This window comes from Cibotium barometz, chromosome 1 (assembly GCF_041138505.1).
Source record: "Cibotium barometz isolate CiBa-2024 chromosome 1, ASM4113850v1, whole genome shotgun sequence".
Taxonomy (NCBI): Eukaryota; Viridiplantae; Streptophyta; class Polypodiopsida; order Cyatheales; family Cibotiaceae; genus Cibotium; species Cibotium barometz.
Window position 1 is genome coordinate 25,746,614 of NC_141046.1, and position 18,078 is coordinate 25,764,691.

Genomic DNA, 18,078 nt, shown 5'->3' on the forward strand with positions numbered 1-18,078 from the left:
ATAGAGTTTTTTAACTTTCTCACAGTGAATCTAGACATCGCTAATAGTAATAACATGTCCAAGATACATAAGCTTAAATTTAAAGAAATGGCATTTTCTCTCTTTTGCAAACATGCTACCTTTTTTAGAATTTCTAACACAATTCTCAGGTGTCAACCATGTTCTTACTATAAACCAATATGTCATCTAAGAAGACTCACAAACTATCCTAGATATGCACAAAAGAATTTCAACATCTATTGGAAAGTAGTTGGTACATTAGTGAGTCCAAATGTTTACACTAAGAGCTTGTAATGCTCATATCTAGATCTAAAACCAGGCTTATAGACATCACCCTCAAATTTCTAACACAATTCTCAACATGTGTCAACCATGTTCTTACTATAAACCAAGATGTCATCTAAGAAGACTGTCATAAACTTTCCAAGATATGCACAAAAGAAGTTCATCATCTATTGGAAAGTAGTTGGTGCATTGGTGAGTCCAAATGTTTACACCAATGGCTTATAATGCTCGTATCTAGATCTAAAACCATGCTTATAGACATCATCCTCAAATATTCGAATATGATTGTAACTTGTCTCGGATCAATGTTTGGGAAGTACTAGTACTCCTAAAAATATCTAGAACTTCATCCCAAGGGCTACCTGAACACAAGGGTTGTTGTGCCTTTTTCTCAGATCAATGTTTGGAAAGTACTAGTACTCCTATAAATATCTAGAACTTCATCCTGACTCAAGCTATAGGGCTACCTGAACAGTGGTTGTTGTGCCACCAAGGTACAAGCTCAATCTTATTATGTGTACAACCCTCTTTAGAGGTAAGCCATATGGTAGTTCCTTTAAAAACTCACCCAAATACTGAAAGAAAATCCTACACAAGGGTTGGCCCTCGGGAGAAATTTAAAAGAAAAAAGAAAAAAGGAAAGTGCATCCTCATAATCCAAGATTTTCAAAGTAATTTGCCAGTATTGAGCCATGCCTTGTGCCAACTACACCATGTATCAATGGTTACTTGACACCGTCGAAAAGCATCAATAAGATTACGAGTACTTCTATCGTTAAATAACACATGCATAGTACTTTACATGATTTCACCAACACATATTAATTGATGTGAACCAACAAACACTCCCATGTTTACATGATAATTTTTACAATAGAATGGACATCAACAATAAAAATAATATGATTAATTTGAACACATCCAGCTGAGCTTGTGGTTGCATTGCCTTACCATCTCCGCCACTGCTAATCCCTTGGTTGCATTGCTTGTGAGACATAAGCCAGGATAATCCCTTGGCATCCAACAAGAGAAGTGCAGTTAGATAGACTACACTGGAGATGAGAGCTCGCTCTTCTATTTGGGTATAAGAATGCCGCATGAGATTCTTGGAGTTCTTTGAGCACCACTCAACTCAAGACCACTCCAAGCTTCACGAGATTTTGTTCTGATCCTAAGGTTATGGCGGCAAATTGCTCACAAGACGAAGTTGAGTGGTACCATTTAGGGACTTTGAAGCCCTTAGTCTTGTCCTTGTTCCATTTTCCTATGTACCTCCCAACCTAGGGCATTTTTGGCGATATTAAATATTAAGAGGATACCACTCCGTTGAAGGAGAGTATGGCTTCTGACCAGGTTCGCGAGACACTTTCCTCGAGCCCTTAGTTTCTCTGAGATGATGCTGGCGGCTGGCACATCTCATGATCTGCAACAACAACAACAACAACAAGAGAACATTTGTTGCCGTCTTGTGCGAATCTCCCATCGATGGCACATCTGATGATCTGCAACAACAACAAGAGAACATTTGTTGCCGTCAGTCTTCTGCGAATCTCCCATCTCTATGTTCAAACCATATGGAACCTGAGCAGAGCAGGTGGGGTCTAACTATAACCGTGGGCTGCGGTGGAGCAGGTACGCCCCAGGTTTAAGGGGATGATATTGGAATAAAAAGAAATTAGCACTCACCAGCATGGAGCTCTGAATTTACGCGCTTTCGAGGCGGAGAAGATCCCTACACAGGAGAAGTTTGAACTCTGCGACCTCGGCTTTCCACTGCTCTTTAAAGTTCTGCAAAACTTGTGAGGTCCGCGTGATGGCGGACCTGCCAAAAATTCTCCGAGGCCCTTGGGAGAGCCGGGGAGGGGGTTTGGAAATAGTTTTCAACCAGCAATTGACGCGTCTCGGGAAACCCTCACTAACTGCGTCATTGCCCCAAGCGCAAAGATAATTTGAGAGTGGAAGCTCGGGATTTTTATACCCAAGCCCCACCCTAGTCTCTATTTTGTTTATGGGATTTTTTTTGCCGGACTCCAGCTGGATCCCTTTGCAAGGTTGGCACACTCAAGAAGTCTAGCGACCCAAACTGCTCGGCCTCTGTACTGAATAGATTCCTTTCCTCAAAATTACAATGTTCCTACGTCACTTTGTATTCAATATAGCCTCTCAAATATTGTTGCAAGCAAGAAGTTTTTATCCTTTTGAGCCTTGATTAAATTTCACCCTTGTTAATCTTTCTAGATGAGATTTTATGAGTTTCTTTTCTTTTAAGGTTTCACCAATGTTTTTTTGTTAAAATCCATATTTTCGTTGTATTATATATTGATCCATATTTTCATTGTATTATTATCTCGCTATTGATACTCGCTATGAAAAAAAAACATAGCTCCACAGAAACAAGGCCGATCAAAATTCTGTCATCACAGATATTTTTTAAATATACCAAAGAAAATTCTTATGGAGTTAGAATTTTCACCACCGGGCAGGCGCAATTAAGAAGGTCGCATTAGGAACATTCAATCAACAGTCGATTGCTTGTCTACTTTTTGTGCACGTGTGTGTGTGCGAGAGAGAGAGAGAGAGAGAGAGAGAGAGAGAGAGAGAGAGAGAGAGAGAGAGAGAGAGAGAGAACCTGCAGTCAGCACGTTGAAGACAAGGCGGCGAACATGTGGTCAATACAAGCGGGAAGAGGAAGATCGCGCCTCTATTGTGGGCAACTATTTGAGCAGTTGCAACCGTTGGAAAAAAAATTGCAGTAATCAAAAAATTAAAAAATTTAATTACGTAAGGTTTAATCCTAAGGTCAAACTTTAAGAAATTATATAATTAAGTTCCCTCAATTAATTAATTGAATATCTTTTTTCACTCCTTGTATACCCCTATTGATCCTTTTCATGAGTTTCTCTCTTCTCTCTAGTTATCTCTATGTTCCTTTTGTCTTCTTTACTTTCTCTTTACTTTAATGCTCGTGATACTAATGTCACCCTGGTGGCTGCAATAGATTAAACTGCTGGATGTCTTATCAAAAGTCAAGGTGCTTTCCAGACTGTTTTTTCGGTTGTGTGTAATTCCAAGTTTGATATGGACTTTGTTTTCCTTTCTTTGGAATTGCTTTTCTTCTTGGGTTTTTCTCATGATATATATGTTGGGTATTGGAATCTCCAGAAGAAGATTGTGAAGAGCTCTCAAAAAACGTTGGAGAGCAGTTGGATGGCGTGAGTGCATTGTCATTAAACAGTCCTCCAAGCACCAACTCTTCTAAAGGGAGTGTTATAGGGTCAAACGCAGACACACCATCTATACCGATTTTTAACATTGTATGTTTCTTTCTGGACTCTGGCTGGCCCCATCCAGCTTCGAGGAACTTGTTATCATAACTGCAGAGGTCTATGTGATTATAACGCCTTGTTTTTTTGCTTTTGTCTATAGGCTGTCATCCTCTTTCATCTTCAGCAATTTGCAGCAGCCTTTTCCGTATTGCAGGAGCCACTGTATCAGAATATTGAACCCATTGATGAGGTCTGTGCACGGGCAGCTTTGTATTCAGAAATTGTGTCCTGTAGAGTAATTGTCAAACAAGGATAAATGTGTCAATTTGTAATGCCAGATTTTTTAAATTTGCAGCCGGCAGCATTGCACATTTGTGTCTTAATGTTGGATATCACGTTAGCCTCTTGCCAACTCAGAAAAGCTGCTGTACGTGCAATCTCTTTGTTTTTGAAGCTTGTGTGTACATTTATGTTTGAAATTTTTAACTTTTTCAAGTTACTGCAATGTAGCAGTTCTAACTCATGCGTTGTGGCCATAGAATTAAGCTTCATGTTATGTGTTTGAAGGGAAAGAATACTGTCAGTCATTGCACATAGCCAAGTATCATGTGCACATAGTTGGATTAAAAAGTGAACATGGTTTTATTTCGTAAGGCTCCATCGTTCTTGCCATAACGTCAGGATGTGTTTCCAAATGAAAGGGATGGTTTTGGATGAACTTACACACACCATCAAGAAGGGAGTAAGGTGTGAACCCATTACTCATGTTCACATTTTCCCTGTGGCTAGACACAGGTTTTTTCGCGTGTGAACACACTTATGTGTGTTGGGCACCTTGCCGTAGGCTTTTATATGTACTCATTGTACTTTTGTACCTATCAACAAAGAGTACTTTTCCAGCAGCTCACTCTCCCACGTTTCTTGTTCAAGCTCACTCTGTGTGTGTGTGTGTGTGTGTGTGTGTGTGTGTGTTGGTGTATAGGCAAGCTCTCCCCAACCCCAGCATTGGTATCTGAGCTGTTTAGGATAGGGTTTCACTCATTTTCCCTGCGTCGCTTGCCATAGGGTTTCATGCCTCCTACTCAGCCCCGCCTGCCATTGCCTTGTGCCGTCTGCAAACAGTCTGTTGCTCTGCGTCGTCTGCATCAATCCGTCGCCTTGCGCCGCCCGTTCATCGCCTCTTGTTCGTCGCTGCCCTGCACCGCCCTGCAACAACAGTCCTGTAGAACAGCGCCGTCGCCTGTACCTAGAACTGGGCGGCATGATTGTACCTTGTACCTGCTTGCAGAACAGCGCTGCTGTACAGATCTACTGCGAGCCCCTACACATTCGACTGCAGTGGTCTCCTCGAAACCTTTGCCAACAGTAACCAGTAACCAACTTTGCTATCATTTCTAATTTCTTTCAAAAATTTCAGAAATTGCTAAAAAATTAGCATTAATTTTGGGGCTTTTCACCATTGAGCCTGAAATTGTGACATTGGCATTGATTTCATCAGATCTGGTGTGTAATTGCACTGGAAATTTGGGGATTTTGAAAAAATTGACTCTATTTCTTGGTCTATTATAGACATTTGCATGCAATTTTGGTATTACAGGTACATTTCTTTGGCATTGGGGCATTTCTCCCAATTTTTTTGGTGTTACAGCATTGGAACAGGTGATAAAGACACGTTTGGGGTATTTCCCCCAGTTTTTCAGGTGTCTTAGCATTGTATTGCTTTGTAGATTTTTGCCTTGATTCAGTCACACTACCTGTTTGTACGCATTTGTGACAGCCATGTCTGGGAATACTAGTGATTTGTTTGGTATGCTCTCCATTGATGATAAGTTGGATGGCACCAACTATCCTATGTGGGCATATATGATGAAACATGTACTAGTTGCAAAGAATTTGTGGGTCTATGTATCAGGGGCTGATGTCAGGCCTATTGTACCTGCACGAGCAGCAAGTACTTTAGAGACTATTGATGCAGGTGATGATGTATCTTCAAGTGGTGCTACATCTTCTGCACCTTTGCCACCCACTCCAGAACAGCTAAGATGGGATGCCAAGGATGCTAAGGCACATGCTTTGATTGTCCTTTCATGCAAAAGGCAGGTTATATTGCACATTTGTTCATGCACTTCTACTAAGGGTGCATGGGATGTACTTGCTTCTTTGTATCGGGTTCGCAATGAGTGTCGTGTTGCCTATCTTCGCAAGAAGATTGAGTCTGAGCATATGGATGAGGGTGATTCAATGGACAAGTTCCTTATCCGCATCAAGAAATCTGCGGGTCATTCTAGATGGTTCACTTGTATCTAAATGCTTCAGGGTTTGCCAGAATCTTATCAGGGTTTTGCTACTACTCTTCGTCTACTCATGAAGGGTAATCCAAACTTGTATACCTTTGATGAGTTGGTGACTCTCTTATTGTAGGAAGAGCAGTCTCGTTCTAACAGGACTACTATGCTTTCTGCTGATCAGGCATTTGGTGCTTTTGATCGAAATAAAGGTAAATCTGGGGCTTCATCTAGTGGTAAGCCTAAGGGCAAACCACATGCCCATTCAGATTCTACCTTGTCTAAAGAGGGTGAAACCAAGAAAAAGAAGAGATGCAACTATTGCAGAAAACCTGGCCATCTCATTGAGGAATGTAGGAAGCGCATTGAGAGTGAAAAGAAAAAGAAGCAGCAAGGTTTGGCTGCTACAATGGACACTAAAGAAGAGGCTAACTTTGCTCATGAGGGCTATGCATTAGTAGTTACATGCAGTTTGCTTGCTTCTTGTATGTCTATCTCAGCTGGAGATCGGTACTTTGATAGTGGTGCTTCTAAGCACATCACTTCTTGCAAGGAGAATAAAGAAGAGGCTAACTTTGCTCATGAGGGCTATGCATTAGTAGTTACATGCAGTTTGCTTGCTTCTTGTATGTCTATCTCAGCTGGAGATCGGTACTTTGATAGTGGTGCTTCTAAGCACATCACTTCTTGCAAGGATCTATTTGCCACTTTGCAGGATTCACCTCAAGGTAGCATAGTTATGTGTGCCAATGATGTCTCTTACTCCATTAAAGGCATTCGCAATGTGGAGCTAACCCCATGTAATGGGCACAATTTTACTCTTAGTGACACTTTATATGTACCAGGCATTAAGAAGAATCTCATTTCCGTTTCAGCCCTTGCATTATCTGGGTTTAAGGTTCAGTTTTCTGACCATTGTTGCTCAGTGTATGACAAGAGAGATTCAGTTTCTCTTATGCTTTCTGGAACATTATGCAGTGGCTTGTATAAGCTTGATATGTATGACAGGAGTATTCATTCTCATGATGCTATGATTGCATCCACCTCCCATGTGTTGAGTGACATTGAGTTATGGCATGCTCGGTTTGGTCACTTGAATTTCCATCTCTTGTACGCTTGCAGAAGCATGGTATGGTGCATGAGCTTCCTCCTATATGCAGGTTCCACTCAAGCATGTATGTGAGGGATGCATTCTTGGAAAGATGCACAGGAATTCCTTTCCTAAAGATGGTGCTATAGCCTATGAGGGCTGCCCGTCCATTACAACTCATTCATAGTAATCTTTGTGGTTCCATGGGGGCTCCATCTTTTGGAGAACATTTGTACTCCATCACGTTCATTGATGAGACCACACTCCGTTTTGTTGGGTGTATGGTTTAAAAGTGAAGTCAGGTGCCTTTGCAGCTTTCAAAGACTTCCGTCCCATGGCTGAAAATGCTTGTGGACACAAGCTTGTCACATTGTGTACAGATCGAGGGGGGAAATATTTGTCAAATGAGTTCACAGCTTACATGTAGTTACATGTAACTACATGTAGTTACATGGTATTTCCCATCAGTGTACTACCCCCTATACTCCTCAGCAGAATGTAGTTACATGCTATTTCCCATCAGTGTACTACCCCCTATACTCCTCAGTAGAATGGAGTTGCAGAGAGACGTAATCATACACTCATGGAGATGGCACATTGCATGCTCAAGAGCAAGGATCTGCCCAATAAGTTTTGGCTTGAGGCGGTTATGTGTGCCAATTATGTGCTTAACCGTTGCTCCATTAAAGCCTTGAAATCTATGACTGCTTATGAGGCATGGAATGGCAGGATTCCAATGATTACTCATATGAGAGTCTTTGGGTGTTTGGCATATGTGCATGTCCCACACAACAAAGACATAAGCTTGATGCAAAGCAATCAAATGTATTTTCATTGGTTATAGTACTGAGAGTAAGGGATACAGACTCTATGTGTCTAATACAGGCAAGATCATTGTGTCAAGAGATGTTATCTTTGATGAATATGCATCTCAACCACTTCTCTCATGTACCAGACAACCATCTATTGGGATGGAAGATGTGTTTGATACTTTGTTACCTTTATTCAATTAAAATGTGGATAATTTAGAGCCAGTTTCAGCTCATTTACAGCCACCTATGCTTGCTGAAAATCAACAAAATCAGCAGTGAACTTGACCCAAAATGATCTTGAAATGCCTCAAATTGATCAGGATTCCTTGGGTGATGCATTGGCAGAGGAAGATGCAGACACTAGGAAGTCAAAAGCTGTTTTCAGATGGCTGGTTGAGACTTTGCGTGATAGAACAGTCTACATTTATGCCAGGTCATACATGTGTTGCTTCTTGCCATGCATCTTCACATTATGTTGATACATCTCTTGTTGCCACCGCTTGTAATGAGGAACCTATTTCTCATGTTGATGCATTGGAGGATGACAATTGGGTGGCAGCCATGCATTCGGAGTTGGACTCCATTGACAAAAATGGTACTTGGGAGTTATGTGACTTGCCTCCTGGGGCAAGCGTGCTATTGGCACAAAATGGGTTTTCAAGCTAAAGCATAAGCCTGATGGTTCAGTTGATCGCCATAGGCTTGCTTGGTCACCAAAGGGTATGCCCAACGCAAGGGCATGGACTATGAGGAGACCTTTGCTTCCACTTCACGTATGACTACCATACGTACTATTATTGCATTGGCTGCACATAAACAATAGCATGTACATCAGTTGGATGTCAAAACTGCCTTCTTGAATGGCGATTTGCAAGAGGAAGTTTATGTATCTCAGCCTCTTAGCTTTGTTCAAAAAGGTGTAGAAAGAAAAGTATGCCGTTTACATAAAGCACTATATGGTCTTAAACAGGCTCCTCATGCTTGGTACCACAAGATTCATGCATACTTGACTGCCAAAGGGTTTCAGAATAGTTCAGCTGAGAGTACACTTTATGTTCGCCACATTGGGAACAATGTTCTCATCCTTATTCTTTATGTGGATGACATACTCGTTACACTGGCCCTGAAGAGGGTGATATTTCAGCTTTTAAAGCTTATTTGCAGCATGCATTTGATGTCACAGACATGGGGCATTTACATTACTATTTGGGCATACAGTTTATACCTTTTGAGGGGGCTATCATGTTATCTTTGTGCAGATACGTTGAGCAGCTCCTTGAGCGTTTTCACATGATAGATTATAAACTTGTTTCTACTCCTATGGAACGAGGTCTAAAAGTGTCACTTGAGCATGCTGGTGAGCTTTTTGATGTTGCTACCTATCAATAGGCTGTGGGATGCCTTATCTATTTATACTCTACTCGTTTGGACATATATAGTATGCTGTTTCTCAGTTGAGCAGATTCATGCATTGTCCGAGCACTATGCATTGGCAAGCATGTAAGCGTGTCTTTCGCTTTCTTAAAGGCACCACAAACTTTGCCTTGTTCTATGGCAGTTCTTCTACATTATGCTTGCTTGCATTTACAGACAGTGATTGGGCAGGTTGCTATGACACGCGAGTGTCAACCAGTGGTAATTGTTTTCTTCTTGGTGACTCATGCATCTCATGGCTCAGATAGAAGCAGCCTATAGTGGCCACTTTTAGCTGTGAAGCTGAATACAGGGCAGCCTTTACAGCTACTATGGAATGTGTTTGGCTACGACACCTATGAGCCGATCTTGGTGTTGGACTGCAGTCCTCTACCACCATTTACACTGACAATCAGAGTGCTTTGGCAGTTGCACGAAACCTAGTATTTCATGCCCGCACAAAGCATATTGAGGTTCACTATCATTATGTCAGAGAAAGGCTCCATGCAGGAGAGATTGACTTGGCTTATGTGCCTACACATGCCAATATAGTAGATGGGTTTACAAAGCCTCTTTCGAGGGAAAAGTTTGAAGCTTTCCATAAAGCTTTGAGCTTACAGCCTCTACGAGGGTAGTCTGCTACATCCTGTCTCTGTTCACACCATTCACTTAAGGGGGGTTTGTTGGCCATGACCACTCCCAACTAGTTCAGGTGTGAACCCAGCTTACTCACGGGCACTTTTTTCCTATGGCTGGACACAGGTTTTTTTCCGTGTGAACACACTTATGTGTGTTGGGCACCTTGCCCTAGGCTTTTATATGTTCTCATTGTACTTTTGTACCTTATCAACAAAGAGTACTTTTCCAGCAGCTCACTCTCCCATGTTGCTTGTTCGGGCTCACTGTGTGTGTGTGTGTGTGTGTGTGTGTGTGTGTGTGTGTGTGTGTGTGTTGGTGTACAGGCAAGCTCTTCCCAACCCCAACATCCTCTTACCAAGGTAGTCTGCTACACCTTGTCTCTGTTCACACCATTCACTTGAGGGGGGTTTGTTGGTCATGACCACTCCCGGCTAGTTCAAGTGTGAACCCAGCTTACTCACGGCACTTATTCCCTGTGGTGGCTGGACATAGGTTTTTCTCGTGTGAACACACTTATGTGTGTTGGGCACCTTGCCCTAGGCTTTTATATGTACTCATTGTACTTTTGTACCTTATCAACAAAGAGTACTTTTCCAGTAGCTCACTCTCCCACGTTTGTTGTTCAAGCTCACTGTGTGTGTGTGTGTGTGTTGGTGTACATGCAAGCTCTCCCCAACCCCAACAAATATTTGGAAGTTAACAAACTTCCCCTCGTACATCGGTGAAGATCCTCTTTCGGCAGCGTTTCCAAGCCATGGACACTTGGGTTATCTTTTAAAGCTCAAGAGCCAAGGCAGAGGACCTAGAAGTGCACAAATTGGGAGCGGTAGAGACAAAACCCCAAACTTATGTCAATGTGACAACTCCAACTTGTTGTAGGATAGCAATTTGGGAAAAAGGCCCAAATTTTAGAGACCTCATGGGCTTTAATTTGATGATTTTCTCCATAGTACAGAAAAGCCCCAAATGTTTGCAACTGTAGAGGCTTCAATTTTGCTGTTTTCTGAAAAAGCCCAAAAAATTAGGCATACTAGGGCCCTTGAATGTCGATGTAGAAGGCTGTTTTTACCTAAAAATTCGAAATTTTTTTTTTTGGATATGCAAGAGGTTTAAATGGATTTCACTTGATTTTTGAAGAATTCCCAATTTTTGTGATTGCAGAAATTCTAATTTTCCTTGATTTGAAGGGAAAACCCCCAAATTACAAGTACAATCGTTGCTCAAGCTGAAGGTGGGCTGATGATGTGGAGTTGGGTGGCGGAGATCTGACGGATGGAGGAGTTGGCGCAGCATTCGAAGGCTTTATTTAGCCTTTTACTAAGGTTTTGATAAACCTTATAAGTCTTTTAATAAGCCTTAGGTAAGGCTTATAAAAGGCTTTAAGCCTGCGTTCCTTCCACGCGGCAAGGATCGACGGCAACCGGTGGCAAGAGCAACGGTAGAGAAAACAGTCGACGACAAAGACGATAGACGGTGGTAGGAGGTGGAGCTGAAGCGGATGGAACCTAGGGTTTGCTTCGGGTGCAGTCGAATGAAGGATGCGGGCTTGCAGCTTGTTCGTGACTGAGTGTTTGTAGCAGCACAATGACTAGGACCAGACCTTGATTCGTGGGTATCTGTAGCTTTGATACCATTTGAAGGCTGTGCCCAAGCCTTCTAGGATTGGCAAGCAGGGCTATGGTGGATGAAACACCTCCATCGTGGAGAGAGAGAGAGAGAGAGAGAGAGAGAGAGAGACGATTGTAGAGATAGAAAAACGATAAGCTATGAGAGAGAAGCAAGTAGTGCACAACTCAATGCTGGTTGATTCGATTGATATGGAGTACACCAAGTACATGCTTTTTTAATAGGTTGCAAACCTTATCTTTTGACTCATACAAATCTCACACACACGGGGACATAACACATGGCACACACTTATTTTATCCAATAAGAGGGTGTTCACACACATGTAGGCACACTTACACATATATGAGGTGTTCACACCTATACAAACACATATAGATGGTTACACACGCTGACAGGTATATCGGGAGGACATACATGACACGATAACTCCAAAATACCCAACAAATCATCTCGGTGGAATTTGGTCATCCACAAGTTTCTTTGCAAGGCTTTGTGTAGATGCGGTGAGGACGGAATGTGAAATGTCACGTGCACCCCGCACTTGGATGCCACTTGGATATATGTGCACTGCAAGTGTAGGACTTGGAGTGGTAACTGGTCCCTTGTGAGGCCCAGACTGGGATGAGCCGGCCAGGGTTTCACTCTGGTCAGGTGTACAAGTTCTCTACATGGTCTTGAGTAGTGCCAGTCTGTATTGCGAGTTATCCTCTGGAATGATGACAGGTGTGTTGGGCATTGATAGGCTTGTAGCTAGATGCAAGGGTACCTAGGGAGCATATAGCTACATGTAGAATTGCATAGAGTGCAGGGCCACGGGCATAGTTCGTATCATACTCGTATGATTGGTGAAGCAAACATTTGCAAATCTAGTGGGATGTGCACATGTTTGAACCACAAACTTTTGATTGGGCACTTTCGCTTGCGCAAAGTACCGAGATGAAATACAAAAATGGAGAACTGAAAACATCTCAGTCCGGAGTAGCTAAGGCAGCACTGCTAATGGCAAGGGCCAAAATTAGATCCAGTCAAGGTCTTGAAAAGATTGGGGGAGGAGAGAGAGCTGGAGCTCTGGCAAGTGCGCGCGCGCGCGCACACACACACACACACACACACACACTCACACAACAATGTGGAAGGTTGAAATCTTCTTCTTCTTCTACACACACACACACACACACACACACACTCTCACACAACAATGTGGAAGGTTGAAATCTTCTTCTTCTTCTTCTTACTCTCAAAAGAAGGCTACAAACGATTAGCGAAAACCCAACATAAGTACTATGTACAAGCGGTCCATAATGTGAACACGTTAAATAGGTGAGTTGGCAAGATAAGTATGCCATAACTCGGCTGAACTAGGTAGGTATAGTCTAGCTAGAGAATCACTGACGAAGATCCGTTGCGTCAGCTACCAAACACGCCCACGTGAATCTAATACAATCATCAACAAGAGCATAAAGTAGAGAGATCCTCCCAAAGATGGTGTCTGCTGAGGTCCACACAAGTCAGTGTGAATCAACTCCAATGGTTTCGAAGCCCGCCTGGAAGCCTGCTTCAGAAAGGATTTCCTGTGCTGCTTACCCGTATGCAAGAACTGCAATGCCCTTGCCTACTACCAACATCTGGCAAGCCAACCACCATCTGGTCTCGGAAAGCTCGCCTCAATGCATCCACATTTAAGTGGCCAAAACGAAAGTGCCACAGATCGCCGATCTGAGAACCTGTCAATGAGGAGAGTGCAAAGAGCTTGTAGATACCATTCTCCACACCACCTTCTCAAACAACCTGGCCAGTCTCTCGGTCCCGTAGAGCAACTGAATGCTCCTCAAATTCCACCCAAAAACCAGTTTTGCATACTTCATGCACTGACAGAAGATGAAAACCTAGAGGAGGGACATAAAGAACACGGGAAGCATGCTTGCCCCCCTTGCCGTCGGGAATAATCTCCATCCGGCCCTCACTATGTATCGGAATAGTGGAGTTGTCGCCAATAAAGATGCGACCTGACTGTCGTTTCAGATCCAGAAAGAAGTCCCGGGATGGAGTCATGTGCCTGGAAGCACCACTGTCGAGAATCCATTCCCGGGTATCCTTCGTGGTGAAGCCAACTGCCTCCTCGCTCGAAGATGATGAATCGTCGGAGTCCTCCATCTCTAAGTGCACAAATGCTGGAGTCTTTGCAGCTGAGGCTGAGGAATCAGCACTCTTCCGTGTCCTCTTAGGGCACTTCCTCCAATATTGGCCTTTCTCGCCACAATCATTACAGGATCTTTCGGCCTTCAGCTTCTCTCATTCTGAATCATGCTTCTTCTCAGAAGACTTCTCTGGTGAAGCCTTCCCTTTGCCCTTGTTGTTATTCCGGCCTTTCGACCGTTGGCCAGTTAAGGCCTCCGAACCTCCGCTGTGAGGAGGGTTCATGAAACGTTCCTCCTGGTCCAAGACCATTGGCACAAGCTCCTCCCAGGTAATGGTGCTAAGCCTGCCACTCGTAATCAACGAGGAATAGAAAGCAGAATACTGAGCAGGCATGTAGGACAGCAAAGTGATGGCCATGTCTTCAGATGATATCTCTTTCCTAGCTTGTAGGTCTTCCTGCTGAAGGGCCTACAGCTTGTTAATGTGTTTCCGCATCGTCGAGGACTTTGCAGGGTTCATAACCCGCATCTGCACTTCCAAGGAGATCCGTTTCATGGGTGATACCCTGTTATACAAAGAAGCCAAGTGCTCCCATATGCCTCTTGCCAGCGTCATGTGCTTTACATGATTGATCACTTGTGGTGTGCAGTTGAGGAAAATAAACGACCGGACCCTGGCGTTGACACGATCCCACATGTGTGCCTGTGCCTCTCGGTCCTTCCTCGTCTCGACAGTAACTCCCCTTCCTCTGCTTCCGGCCGTGGAACCCCGATGATGATAAAATCAGCAAGGTCATATGACTCCAGCACCGACTCCATCATGACCTTCCGATACCGTAATTGGACCCGTCCAACTGACGATCCACTGGGAACGTGGGGAGAGTCAGAATCTTCACGTGCTTCTCAGCCATCTCTAGTAAATCTGCCATCGCGGGGAGAAAACTGAAAGGGTGGGTGGGTGGGAAAAAAATCTGTAAAACCTGCAAGTGGCTGTCGAGCACCTTTGGCCTGCCTTTCTCTTGCACCTTCTCTTCCCGTACAGTCCAAAACAGTCCACCAATCAGTAGCCTAACGCTCCCCCTCTTGCTCAGAAAAACTCCCAAGATCTATCTCGAGCCTAGGGCTCTGATACACAGAATATGCAGCGGAAATGATAACCAAACTTGGGTAGACAAGAGCAAGTAGACTGCAGAAAATAGACAGCACAAGAAACACAGAGAGATAGGTGTGTAAACTCTTCTCTATACACAAGATCCCGCAGAAAACTGAATGAGGAAGTGGTGGGGGCATGGGGCCTATTTATATGCCCCATGTGAGCAGTCGGCCAGCACTGATGGGCCTCCACGATTGCATGAGCAGTCGGCCAGCAATAAAAAGGTCCACGACTGCATACATCCAGTCCGCCAGCAATACAGGAGCCCACGAATGATGTGTGGGCAGTCGGTCAGCCACAGGACTACAGATGGGACAGTCGGCCAGCCACTAAGTGCTCCTGCCAACCTCTAGCATCCCTCCACACACCTGGAAAAAATGGAAAAAAATAGGGAAAAATAGGGGGAGTGAGGAAAAATGATAAAACACCTTATACAGGGCGGGCACACCCACAACAGAGGCCCTGGTGTATAAATATAGACAGGAGATGACTTCTAACACTTACTGCTCCACGTAACAGCACCACTCCCAAAGGAAAACATAAACCTGCTAGTATATCTTCTGTCCAAGATGCTACCAGCCCAATCTGCATTAGTGTATCCATACACCCGCACAACTGTATACCAACCTTATAGTAAAGGCCATAATCCACTGTGGATCTCACGTAGCGTAGTGTGTGTGTGCCTCACACTATCCAAATGCGACTTCTAGGAACCTGCATAAACCAACTCTCTAACCCAACTGTGTAGTTCATGTCTGGCTTGGTGATCATCATGTAGATCAAGCTGCCCACTATCTTCCTGTACATAGAGGTGCCATAGGTTTGAGCGTAACTTTTGGCAACTAATCTCACCTTGTACCGGCTAATGCTTCCACCTGAGTTGTGCTTCACTTTGTAGACCCACTTATATCCAACCCGCAGGCAAAGGCACCAATTCCCATGTCTTATTAGCATCCAGTGTAGCCATTTCTTCATTCATGGCTTTCTCCCAATGTACATGCCCAACAGTATCCTGAAAACATGTAGGTTCAACCTCCTGCACAACCTTTGCCGTGTATGCATAATGGTGAGCTACATAACCATTATACATCAATCTCTGAACATGGTTTTTGACCCTATTCGACATGCATGGTCCATAGTTGCCAGACGTTTTTGAAACAGGAGGTATGAAACGGGTTTCATAGGTTCTGTGCGAGTTTCATAAAATGTAAGAAACGGGTTCCGTTCAGATTGAAAAATAACTATGGAAATTTATATATGTACAGAATATGACTCATGTCGTGACTCATACATGATACATAGCAAACATAGATTGATCATGATTCATCATTGTATACAAAAGCATAAATGAACATTCAACAGACAACAATAATTATAGTAGAAGCATAGGTGAATAATGACTCAAACGAGATTACATGTGAATCATGTAAATGAAATCCCTACACTCTGGAGTCATCAATGATAAACCATGTCACATGATTCATGAAGAGTCAAGATAAATGTAAATAACACAAGTCAAACATTAAATGAAATCCTAAATCTTGAGTCCTGATTCCTACAACAGAAGACTCAAGAGTCAAGACTCATCAACGTCCTGACTCTTAGCCAGATCCATATCCTTATCTGCAAGCTCAATATCATCAATCGCATCCTCATTGCTAGTGTCACTCCCAGAAGACTCCTGAAATGCATCCTCATCAGTTGGAGGTGCATACGAAGTACTGGCACCAGTTGAAGCTCTTGTCTGAGATCGTGTGCTGTGAGATGGAGCAGTGATTTCCTTGTAGAGCATGGTGTATATATCCCTCTCCTCCTATGGAATATCAAGTATCTCCTTGCACTTTGTGATGTCTATCTTGTTTGGGTTGACTTGGCAGGGCTCTATGGGATAGTCGTTTTGCTCAAGCAATCGTAGATTGCAGTGGCAAAAGACTAACCTCTTCAACTGTGTTGTGGATAGTCCGTTTCTCTTCTTGGTATGGAGTAAGGCCCATTTACTCCTGTTTCTCTCACAAGGCTTGGAGCTACAGTCTTGAGAGAGAACTCGCATTGCTATGTGTCTCTGAAAGAAAACAAGGTAGACATCCTTAGTGCTCATATCATAGGAACATGCTTTAAATTTTTGATAACAAACTATTGGGGCTAAATCCCGAGTCCCCACTCTTACCAAGTGAGGTGTCTCAATGCCGTATTTCTCCCACCACCAAGAAAGTGGTTGTAATTGAGTCTTCTCTTTTTTTTTTCGTGAAATGGTGTTTTATATTATATGTAAAAATGTACATCAGCCACATGGCTCACACAGAACCTATGGCCCCAAAAAACCCCCACAAAAGATCCTCTAAAGGATCATGACCATGCAAACCTGTACACTAATAAGAAAGCCTCCTAGCCAAATAAGCATCCCAGATAAAAGCATCAAAGATGAGCCAGCCGAGCTGCCGTAGACCATAATGAAATAACATCTGCATCCAGAAGCTGAGCTGAGAGAAGAGAAGAAACTGCCAAAGCAGCAAACCACGGATACGTAGAATGTGCCCATGTATTCCAGACAAGGAATCAAAGATGAACCCATTCCGTGTAGTCCAAATATGCCAAAGTCCTGTCCATCTAAGGAAATGGAATATCACAAGGTGACTGTCTGAAGTAATGACTTGAGGACAAATCCCAAATATCCATTGATGAGCCGAAACAGTAGACCTCTCTACTGCCTCCCAAACGCGAGAGACAAAAGACCAAATCTGACGGGCCACTGGACAACTGATGAACAGATGCATAACTATTTCAGTGCATGTCGTGCAGAAGAAGCAAGAGGCCAATGTAATTTTGCGACGGCTGAGCTGATCCCGTGTAGGTAACCCTCCCACCAACATCCTCTAAATGAAAACCTTACCTTGGTAAGGGAGTTTAGACTGCCAACCACGCATAAGAGTTTTCTGTGCGATCCCCACACCTTATTGGCCTTGGCTGAAACCCAATCTTTCTCTGATGCGAGCTTATGAAAGACGTGGTTAGCTGAAAGTGATATCAAGTCACCAGATTTACATAGTGCCCAATCAAGCCAAGGCTGATCTGCAGATGGCCGAGGCTATGGAGTAAAAGGCTCAACTGCATGCATGATAACAACCCATAGTGGTTGAAATGTCCGAGGAACCCTAAAGTGCTACCGAATACAACGAAACGAATATTGCCTGTCACGACCATGTATCACAGCATCTCGGATTCTAACCAAGCCTAACCTGACCATGCGGTTGAGTCGTATGCGTGAAGCATCTCTGTCTGGCCAAACAATGACACGCGACTCCACAAATGTTTCGAACTGCAAAGAGTTCGAAAGTGGTCTTTCATGACCAGGATCCCACCGAGCCAAT

General features: G+C 43.5%; 1 long non-coding RNA gene and 1 pseudogene across 1 annotated transcript; both read right to left on the bottom strand.

Moving 5' to 3' along the window:
* Window positions 1-1,116: 1,116 nt before the first annotated feature.
* Window positions 1,117-2,217, bottom strand: LOC147641788 (uncharacterized). The gene is made up of 2 exons (XR_015268941.1): window positions 1,972-2,217; window positions 1,117-1,787 (listed from the first exon to the last, which is right to left on the bottom strand). It is a non-coding gene; the product is annotated as an uncharacterized LOC147641788 (long non-coding RNA).
* On the bottom strand, window positions 2,090-2,231 carry LOC147641789 (U4 spliceosomal RNA; annotated as a pseudogene).
* Between the last annotated feature and the right edge of the window lie 15,847 nt (window positions 2,232-18,078).